At 44.6% G+C, this 10,425-nt stretch overlaps 1 long non-coding RNA gene across 1 annotated transcript; it reads left to right on the top strand.

Annotated features, from left to right (window-relative positions):
- The first annotated feature begins 2,550 nt into the window (after positions 1-2,550).
- Positions 2,551-5,287, top strand: LOC142028698 (uncharacterized). The gene is made up of 3 exons (XR_012649661.1): positions 2,551-2,703; positions 3,288-3,365; positions 5,136-5,287. It is a non-coding gene; the product is annotated as an uncharacterized LOC142028698 (long non-coding RNA).
- The last annotated feature ends 5,138 nt before the right edge of the window (positions 5,288-10,425 follow it).

Here is a 10,425-nt window from a genome sequence, read left to right as displayed (position 1 = left end):
TATGGAAACACCTGAATGCTACAGATACAGATCAAATTAAAATGCTTATTAAAAAGCAGGGGAGAGTTTTCAAGAGGGAGAGTGCTGGGAGCCATTGCTAGTAGGATACGTTGCACTGTCAGGGAGGCAACAGCAGCTTTTTGATGGCTTGTCATCTTAAACAGGCACAATATAAAATTCACCTAAAACTCCAGAGCAGCCTTGGGCTATGAAATTAAGCAAGTCCAAAGAATGCTGTGGGGAGACTAAATGAGGAGAGTCCTTGGAACTAGTCCTCTAGAAGATGTGCTTTTTGGAATGTGCTTATGAAGAATCTAAAATAAATTATTAGCAGACTAGAAAACAATTTCCTTTCACACACAGTTATTCTTGGTTGTGATAATCCGTCCTCTTAATTTTAAAATTCAGAAATTTGTTCAAACTTTATTTCTTAGTGTCACTAGAAGGCATTGGAAATCTTTGCCACTTTGCCATAAAGACCAGTTGACAAATATATGAGTCCTCATGGGAGTGGGAAAGTTTATTTGTATTTTTTCAAGACATACTTAAGGTTTCCTTTCCCCCTTCCTCCAACTTTGGCACTTTTTTCTCAACTTCTTGTTGACACCTGAAAGGGAAATAAGAAAAAGGGAGGGATCCATATCAAGCAACCCTTGCAAGATAATCAGATGTAGCTGTAGCTTGTTCACAGTTCATGTTATCACTTGTGGGCCTGATGCTGCTCACATCTGCAGCCTGGCATCTCTCATCACCTTTCAGTGCCATCGGACCCAGCAGCAGAGCCTCATGCAAAGATGGTTTGGTGGACTGGGGTCAGGTTGTGCACTATCCTTTGCCTAAGGCTGTTCTTTTGCCTACCTGTTGCAGTGTGCAGACAGAAATATATTCTGGCTCGGGGCTCTTAATGTTTCTCCACAACTATTTTTACACCTGTTTTATGGCTCTAGGTAGCAGGGAGTAAGAGGATGTAAAATGACTTTACCGCAATTGAGAATCAGGTCCTATAGAACACAAGAAATCTGTTAGCAAACTCACCGACATGTGGTAATTAGAGGTGCTTAAGTGTTTGTATATATGGATAATGCAGTTTCTGTAAAAAGATCAATTTTTCCATGTAAAAAATTGATTTTAAATCAAATCAATGCATAGACTTTTCTCTTTCGTCAAGAAGATTTAAATGAAACATATCATTCCAGTCTAGTGGATCCAGATCGAACTATCTTGGCATATTAAGCCAAATCAAAACATGTCATTTTCAGTTAATTCAATATTCCTTTGAGATTGCCAGAGCTGGTTCAGCGCCCTGCAGGAGCTGTAGTTCAGATGTGTGCCGTCCTTCTGCTGCCTGGACAGTGTGGTGGCTCATCTGCCTCCCCAGGCTTGGTCCAGCCAGGCAGGACAGAGGGACAGACAGCCATCCCCCCGAGGCTCTGCTCTGCATGAGAGCTGGGAGATGGTGTTTGGGTTGAAAGCCCAAGCGGTGGAGGTAAGCTGCTTGGCTGCCGTAACAGTTCAACAAGGCAAAGCAAAACTTTTTGATTTATGAATGTAGAAGTGTTTCTAAACAAAACACATTAAGGTAATCAGATTTTCTGATGGATAGGAACTCCAGTTTGCAATATTCTCTAACAACGCTTGCCTGTGACTCATACTTTATTTACTTTTTCTTCAGGCAAAACTCCCACTGTGCTACACCTTGCTGTCTTCTGGTCTGAACCAGCACTGGCCAGATCAGGAGAGACCACTCACAAACCCTTTTTTGCAAATCTGGAATAATTTTCAGATTCAGCCATATCTGAACTCCTTTTCTCTCTTCATCTCCTAATTTGCAAAGCTTCACAGATACCTTTGTAGCTGTAGGCTTGCACAGATACTTCAAACCATACCATTTGCATCACTAATCATAGGTGTCTAACAGACACAGAATAAATAGTCTGTGTGCATCTTATGGTCTGATAGAGTCAGATCTACCTCTAACCTACCTTCTTTAAGTGAGTGAAATCCTCTGGATCTCCATGAATTTGCATAAATATAAATCTGAAACATCTCTGTGCATGCATTAAGTTGGATGAGTCCATCTAATTAGGCAAAGTCTTTTCCTACAAACATCATTTGTAAACACTGGTTGCGTTCAAGTGAAATGTCAATTGACATTAATCCAGACTTTGCCACTGGTGAGGAGCAAAGCTCATAGGGCTGCCCACAAATTCTGATTTTGTTCCCCAAACTGCAGTGTTAAAGCCGTGAAGGATTGGGATGGCTGACAACCACTGAGTTTGCCTGAGTAAATGAGTAATGCTGACTTTCCCTCCCAGGCCCACTGGGTGCTGAGTGTGATTAAAGGCGAGTCAAGAAGGACTGTGTGCTATTAATTCTATAGAGGAAATCTCTTGCATTATTCATTAGATGTATACGGCTTATTCTAGGAGGAGAGAAAATAGAGAAGCACCTTTGGTTGTATTGTAACACCTGTGAGTACAGCTGGCTCTTTTTCTCTGTGTTCCACTTATTATGTACAATTTGTATGTTTTCTTCTCCATCCTCAGGAAAAAAAAAAAGCAACAGCTCTAAAGAGAAGAAACTTGCAATGCTTGTTATTACCACGGCAAAACTCCTACTCCTTCAGTAGAGGCAGGAATCGCCAAGCCCTTGTCAGCCTTGGCGGTAATATCTGCTATCATTTGTCAGCCTTCACATAATCAGGTAATTTAATGTAATTCCTACACTTTCAATCAAGCCTGGTGAGCAGATGGCAGAATTCAAGCCTGTAGATTTTGTCTAATGATGCATTCTGATTCCAGACCCAAAGCCGGCTGCCGGTGCAGTCCCTGCATTCCCGGCAGAGCTCAGCTCCTCTCATGCCACTGTGGCATGTGCTTGGGAAAGGGGACGCTCAGGGCTGGGGTGGGGTCATCAGCCAGGCAGCCTCACCGGGATGGAAACGAGATTAAACACTTTCTCTTTCGTTAAGTGGCTGGAACCATCTCTTGCTGTATGACCACAGAGAGAAGGTGATGGGTGTGCTGAGATGAGGCAGCACAGGGTTTCGCAGGGCGGTGGGACTTGGCTGGTGTTACACAGCCACTGCACTTTCCCATGCCTGAGTGGAGGGGCAGCTCCATTGGGGTGTCAGCGCCATGCTTTGAGTGGGGCATTAAACATGGATCCTCTCTGCATGCCAGCAGAAGTCATTTAATGACAGTAGTTTGGACAAAAGCTTGATGGTGTATCCAGCACTGAGTAAATAATTTCCAGGCACGGGTAAGAGAACAGTCGCTGTTTTTCAGAGCCATGATGCTGCCATCAACATCTCAGCTGATGAGAAGGAGCAAATACATGGGAATGAAGGAGCACAGATGTCAGGGGTTTGTATGAGCTCTGCTCTGTCTTGGTTCATCAGTTTGGCCAAGAAATGTGATGCCCCATGTCTTATTTCTCCTGTCTCTAAAGAGCAGCAACCCTCACCTTCCATGCTGAAGAAGATGTAAAGCTTAACCCACAAATGGCCATGAAGCGCTTCGATGAAAAATAACAAGGAAATTTGAAATGTTTGTAATTAGGCAAGATTTGAGCATTCCTTTCCAGAGAGCTGCTCCAAAATAACATTTTGCTTTTGAAATAGGGAAAGCCTTGTGTGCACTGCCTGTGTGCAGAGAGAAAGGCAGACCAGCTTCTCCTGGGAAGTTTGTCTCCACCAGCCTCCTTTGGGAAGCATAGTCTGGCATGTCTACTGCTCCAGGACTGGGCTTTAGTAGCTGGATCTCAAAACACATGACATCTCCTTCCCGTCTCGCCTGGCTTACTCCTGCCTGAGCCCTCCCGTTTGCTCCCCAGCTTCTCCGCTTTGCCTGACTGGTGTGTCTGGCTCAAAGGCAGCTTTGACAGGTGGCAGCACACCTATGTGTGTGTTTGCACAGTGGCAGCACGCTTGTATGTGTGTTTGCACATGCTGCTGGAGGTTTCAGCACTTCAAGCCATGTCAGGTTAGCTGGACTTGCTGCTTAGGACTGCTTTATTAAGCAATAACTAAAGATGTACAATCTTTTCATGCCTGCTCCCAGAGGAGGGCTGGAGGTGGTTGCTTGGCATGTATCATTAACATTACTTTTCTGATTCTGAGTTGCTAAGCACCCCAAGAAACAACCTGAGAGCTACCCTGAAGAAAGAAAACCTGGAGGTATTGATGTTGCACAAACATCAGTGACACCCCAGGAGAGTTGCACCGTGCATGAGATTAACGCGCTGTATGTGGCAAGTGACTGTCCCTCCTCTCATTTTCTTGAGGATTTCTCTTGTTGATGCTGCAGCTGCTGGGGAAACAGTGCTGCTGCCAGAGCACTGGTGCTTCTGGGGAGTAGGACGGAGGGGCCAGGGGTTGGAGGCTGCTGAGTATCGCAGGGTTGTCCTGGGGGCAGCATGGTTTGTGAGGGGACTCCCAGGAGTGTGATGAGTCTCATTGCCCTTCCTGAGGCATGCTGCTCATTTCTCAATTCTCTTTTCTGGAGTTGTGCTAAGAGGCCCTTTGTGCCAAGCACAGATGTGCTAATGATTGTGGATTTCTGCTCAGTTAGAAGGGGACTGAAAAGGACTTAAAAGACCTTCTCGAAGAATGCATAGCTCCTGCACAGGTGGTCATTGTTTTGGAGTGACTAGAGCCTTATAAGCAAAAAGGCACTTATACATATAGATATATATGCACTTGTGCACTGGGGTGCTTGGGTGCTGTGATGCCATTTGTACGGGCACTTCCCAGATGTCTGGCTGAATCAAGGCAGAAGGTGAGCTGTTTTCTGCATACGTGGCCACTAAGCTTGTGAACTTTGTGGGCAAAGCTTAACCAGGCTGTTGGAAATGTTACACAGGGACAAGGAGAGATGCATTTTGTCTGGTGGGAAAAATGACAGAAACAAGAAGGGAGACAAGTGTGTTTCTGTGTTACTTTTGTTGCATGTGCTCATGTTTTGATGGATGGTCCTTCTGCTCCCTGGTGCCCATGGCTGCTGTCCTGACATGTGTGGTTGGAGGACTGGCAACGACCAGAGGGCTCCACTAACACCTTGCTTCCCCCTCCCTCCTCCAGCCATGGAGATTGGAGATAAATTCTCAGCTGTGATAGTCATTGTCTCCTTGTGCAGGTTCATCGGGTGCAACATGGACTCAAGCTTGTCTGAACCTTGATGATAAGCTCTCCTTGTTAGAAGCCATTATATTTGCTACTAGCTGAGTATAATTCTGACTGACTACCGCAGTTCTCCTCTGCATGTAATTGAATTCATATTCATCATAAAGCAATGAAAAATAAATTGTGTATGTGTTTTTTTCCCCCTCATAAAGCAAGGCATGCCGCTGGCTCTGCCTTCCCTGTAATCTTCTCCTTTGCAACGTATTGTAATAGAATTCATGGGAACAGAACAGCTGAAATAGATTGTGCATTTTTGACCCACCTAGCAGAAAGCGAGCTTTATTTCAGTGCCAAGGAGGAATTGATTAATTCAGTTGGCTTCAAGGGAAAGCTAAAGTCTTAGTTGAAGATGCTTCAATACCAAAGAACAGTGCTGGCTCAGCTGCAGGCTGACTACAGTGTTGTGACAGAGGACTTGTGCCTCAAGTTGTGGTGGGGGTTGCCAAAATATGCCACTCAGTCAGTTTGAGTCTAAGGTCTCAAAGACTTAGTGCGTTTCCATGCAAGGTTTCCAAGTTCAAGCCTCTGTAACTTGTGTGCGTGCAGCACGCAAAACATCCAAATTCAAAAGAATCTGCTAGTCCTGTGTGCAATGCTGGTGGGTCAGTTCAAGGAGTCCATTGTACTGTGGTTATTTGCTGTCCCCATGGCAATGACATGAGCTTGGTCCAAAGGAGGAGGAGAACTGGTTTGGGGCTATAGGGACCAAAGTTGAGGGCACAGGGCAGTGCTATGCGAGGTGATTATTCCCTTACACCTCATTCCTTCCCTGCAGCCGGTGGCTTCCATTGTGTTGGTCTACTGTAGAGATGTCCTCCTCTGAAGTAGATGTCAAAACACTGGTGCCCTCTAAATTATTTTTAAAACCCTTTTGTGTGGGCATCTCACAAATGGCAGATAGTTGGTGGGGAGCTGGTCAGCTGAGGCCATTGCCTCCTCCCTATCCATGTTTACCTTTTTCTTTCATTCTCCTGTCTTTGATAGTATCCAGACACCAGGAGCTAATGGTGCCTGTGAGCAGAGCTGCTACTGCTCTATAGAGGCCTGTCAGAAATGCTCTGACAGGAAAAAAAGATGTGTTCTGCAGCCCCTGGCTTGCTGCCAGCTATAGGATAGCTGCTTGAGAGACAGATGAGACCCGACAGTCCTAATGCATCATAAAATTAGTGAGTTTTGTTCAACAAAGGGTCCAAATGTCTTTCCAGTTAATTATTAATTTCATTGTGGTGAAATCTTTAATTACATTTTAATACTGAAAGATGTTACTTCTGCAATTCATGAAATGAACATTAGAAAAAGAAATAAAGAGGAACTGATGGGTAACATGTCCTGAGTGTTGTGTGAGTGAGCAGCAGGAGCTAGAGAGGTTGTGGGGCACCCACTTCTCAGCCTGTCCTTTCTCCACTGCCTCCTCCCAGGACTTGTGCTGGCAAGTGTGGAGGAAGAGGGTGCCAAACGAAGCAGGCATGCATGCGAGCAGCACCGTGCTTGTGCTGCCCTGTGTAGGATGTACTTTATGTCCTAAATCAGTACTACTTGCATGCCAGCAATTCCAAATCCTTAACCTCGCTCAGGTTTGCTGTCCTCCCTTCCCTGTTGCAGTGGAATTTTCTTGAAGTAATAAGAAAATGTAGAGCATGGTTTTAGTCTGTGGGTTCCTAAGGAAGACCTCTGCCACAGAAGAAATCTGAACCCATGACTCAGGAGAGGAAGATATTCCTCTCCCATCATTCCAAATGATGGTATGTGACCATACAGTAGGACAAGGAGGGTTAATACACGACTGTGCTGCAAGACGATACAAGCAGCACCCTCCTCTGGGGACCAGGACTTCATCACCTTTGCACTGGGTAGTTTGGTGGCTGTGTCATGTCTGAGGGAAGAGCTGAGGCTGTGATAATATAATTACAGTCAGCAATTGTTAAAATAATTCATCTGTTTTCTGCCTTATGAGGGAAGTCAAGAATTAAAACCTGCAAAAGGGAAATTTGATGCATGATACAGTAAACCTACTGGGCATTTGACAGTCTTCTCTAAATTAAAAGTCTATTTTGATGGCTGTTCCTTGGAGTATCATATTATGCATAAACACTCTGTTTTCACCCTTATAGTTTTGATATTTTCTATAGCTCAGAAAACACTTGCCGCTGGAGATAGAAGTTGCCATGCAGCGTCAGAAAAATGGTTTCCTTAGGTCAGGACTTTTTCCAGGTCAGTAGAGAGGGTTCAGATGCCACCAGGTATAACCCAGAGGAGCATTTTAAATTAAGTGCATTTGCAATATGAGTGTATGATCCCATGGATCATATAGTGCTTAGGTGAGCATCTCTTAATTTTTTGTCAACACCCCACTTTTCTCCCTAGCAGTTGGGCACTTCCAGCACTGTAGAGAGTGACTATGAAGAAAATCCAAGGTGAATCAGTGACTGAGCTAGAAGAAAGAAGGAGGAGCCCTAAGGCCCAGCTCCTTCAGGAGAGGGAATTACCATGAAGTGCTGTTTGGCCTGTGGTCTTCTAAAGTTTGATGTTCAAGAGGTTGTCGTGGTTTAACCCCAGCCAGCAACCAAACACCACGCAGCCGCTCACTCACTCCCCCCCATCCAGTGGGATGGGGGAGAAAACCGGGAAAAGAAGTAAAACTCCTGGGTTGAGATAAGAACGGTTTAATAGAACAGAAAAGAAGAAATTAATAATGATAACACTAATAAAATGACAACAGTAGTAATAAAAGGATTGAAATGTACAAATGATGCACAGGGCAATTGCTCACCACCTGCCGACCGACACCCAGCCAGCCCCCGAGCGGCGATTCCCTGCCCCCCCTTCCCAGTTCCTAAACTAGATGGGATGTCACATGGTATGGAATACACCGTTGGCCAGTTTGGGTCAGGTGCCCTGGCTGGGCATGAGAAGCTGAAAAATCCTTGACTATAGTCTAAATGCTACTGAGCAACAACTGAAAACATCAGTGTTATCAACATTCTTCGCATACTGAACTCAAAACATAGCACTGTACCAGCTACTAGGAAGACAGTTAACTCTATCCCAGCTGAAACCAGGACAGAGGTAGAGACTTAGCACCTGGATTTGCCCCTGAAACCACCAGATGGGGTAAGAAAAAAAGGAGATATAGCCAAGCTCCTGCTCCCATCCTAACCACACAGGATGTGTATCCTTGCCTGGCTCCATAGCAGTGGGTGACTGCCAGCTGTCCTCCCTCTGAACTACAGTTCTGTTCAAGAAGAAAACCATCACATATTCTCAGATGCTTAAGCTGATTGCATCCATGATCTGCCTGGTCAGCCTCTGAATACCACTTCGCCTTGCTTGAGTCATTTATTCACCACTGCCAATCAGCACTATTGAAGAGAGCAACAATACGTTTCAAAGCTCAATCACCTTCATAATCATCTCACTGTCAGCACATATGTCTCCCTGGAGGGCAGAATTACTGATAGATGAGATGCAGGGTGTTTTTGCAATTGAAATGTTCACTCCTATGTGTGTGTGTCTCATGAACACACATATGACTATATATATACATGCGTATGTATGCTATGCTTTTAAATGTAGAATAAGTGTTGGGAGCAGCTTGCATGCAAGCAGGGAACTATGCATTTAAACAGAATTTGCAGTTTCTTAAATTTTTGGTCAGCTGAGAAATATGCTTAAAGACAACAGTAATGTTGCAAGGCTTACAGTGATGCTGGTCAGTGTTTAAATGCACTGAGTGGAGAGGGCTCACATAGGGATGAGTCCATGATAGTCCCTGTGCTGGAAGGTCTTCCTATTGCTAAATCTCCTCATTGTCACCAAGTTGTGCAAGCTGCTCATTTTTGTCTTTTTAAATCAGCATGGACTGGAGCCTCAGAGAACCTGCTCAGCTTTGTGGAGAGGGTCAGTCATGGGACAGTCCATTCCAGCCCATGAAGTCTCCCTGCCTGCCCTCCCATCTCTTGCCTTTCTGTCCCACCAAAAAAAGTTTTTTGAAGGCTTGCATATTTCCCTGTGAAAACCTTCAATTTCAAGAAATGGGTATCTTCCTGAAAAAACCTCTTCAACTGAAAAATTTCCAACTCTAATAGCTATCCACTCATTCTTTTCCAGCTTTCCACCTGGCTTTCTCTCTACTTCATCCCGCCTGACATGCAGCAGCCAGAGATAAACCTTCTTAGTCTCCATGCTCTGGAGCAGTCTGTCTAGCACCTGTCACAAGTCCTACCTTCAGTTTTGGGGAAAGCACAAGAAGCAATGTCACCCGCTAGCTCTGAGATGTGAGCACAGGCATCTGGTCCTGCAACACTTGTGCTGAATGGCATTACTTGGAACATTAACTTCTGACCTGCAACATAGTGCAAGGCTGATGGTATATAATACTCTGTTGTGATTCATCACCCAAGAGTCTAGATACTAATTATAATCTGCCTCTTATATATGCCACTAGCCTATAATTTTAATCCCAAACATTTGTGTGTGTAATGAGGCAATGCTTTTATGACTTACATCCTGGCGTAAGCCTGTGATTTGTAACATGCTGGAAATACAAAATCAAATAAGAGGGAATAAAAATAAAACAACAGCAAACTTTTGCCCTTTGAATTTGGCATATAAAAAGTGTTGTGATGACTTTTAAGTTGGCAAGGAAATCAACTGAATGTGCATGTATCTACATCTGTGTATTTCTGGTTTTATACATCTATATAAAGGTAACTTTCAAGATCCAGGCTTTCTTTCCTGATGCTCAACAAAGCAAATCCTGATACCCATTGACCCAGAGGGAATGCTGTGAGCAGGATCAAATCAGTGTAATTTCTGCCTTTGACTTACCAAGACAGAGTATAAGTACAACTCGTTGCACACAGAGCTGCTTCCCGCTGGCCAAGTGCCTTTCCTGGAGGCTCTCAGCAAAAACTTTACTGTCCCTGTCAGTAACTGCTGGGCTGACAGTCAGCCTGTGCTGGGACTCAGACTGAAGGATGTAGGGTCTGGTCCTGGCCCAGGTGGTGCTTTTATTTGCTGCACACATAATTTTCAGGATAAAGATGCAGCTTCTGCACCTTTAACAATGTGATTCCTACAACAGACATAATAGGGCCTGATGGCTATGCAAGCTTATGGACTGTGGGACATACGGGCTGGGGAAGAGTTAAGAAGTGCGAGCTATGGGGAAATGTGGTCTTATTAATCTGTACCAAATCAGGAAAATGCCCCATGGGGAGGAAGATCATCAGGAAGAATTTGGG

This window comes from Buteo buteo, chromosome 2, assembly GCF_964188355.1.
Source record: "Buteo buteo chromosome 2, bButBut1.hap1.1, whole genome shotgun sequence".
In the NCBI taxonomy this organism is placed as follows: Eukaryota; Metazoa; Chordata; class Aves; order Accipitriformes; family Accipitridae; genus Buteo; species Buteo buteo.
Note: the sequence above shows the minus strand (reverse complement) of the source record. Positions and strands in the feature narration are given on the sequence as shown.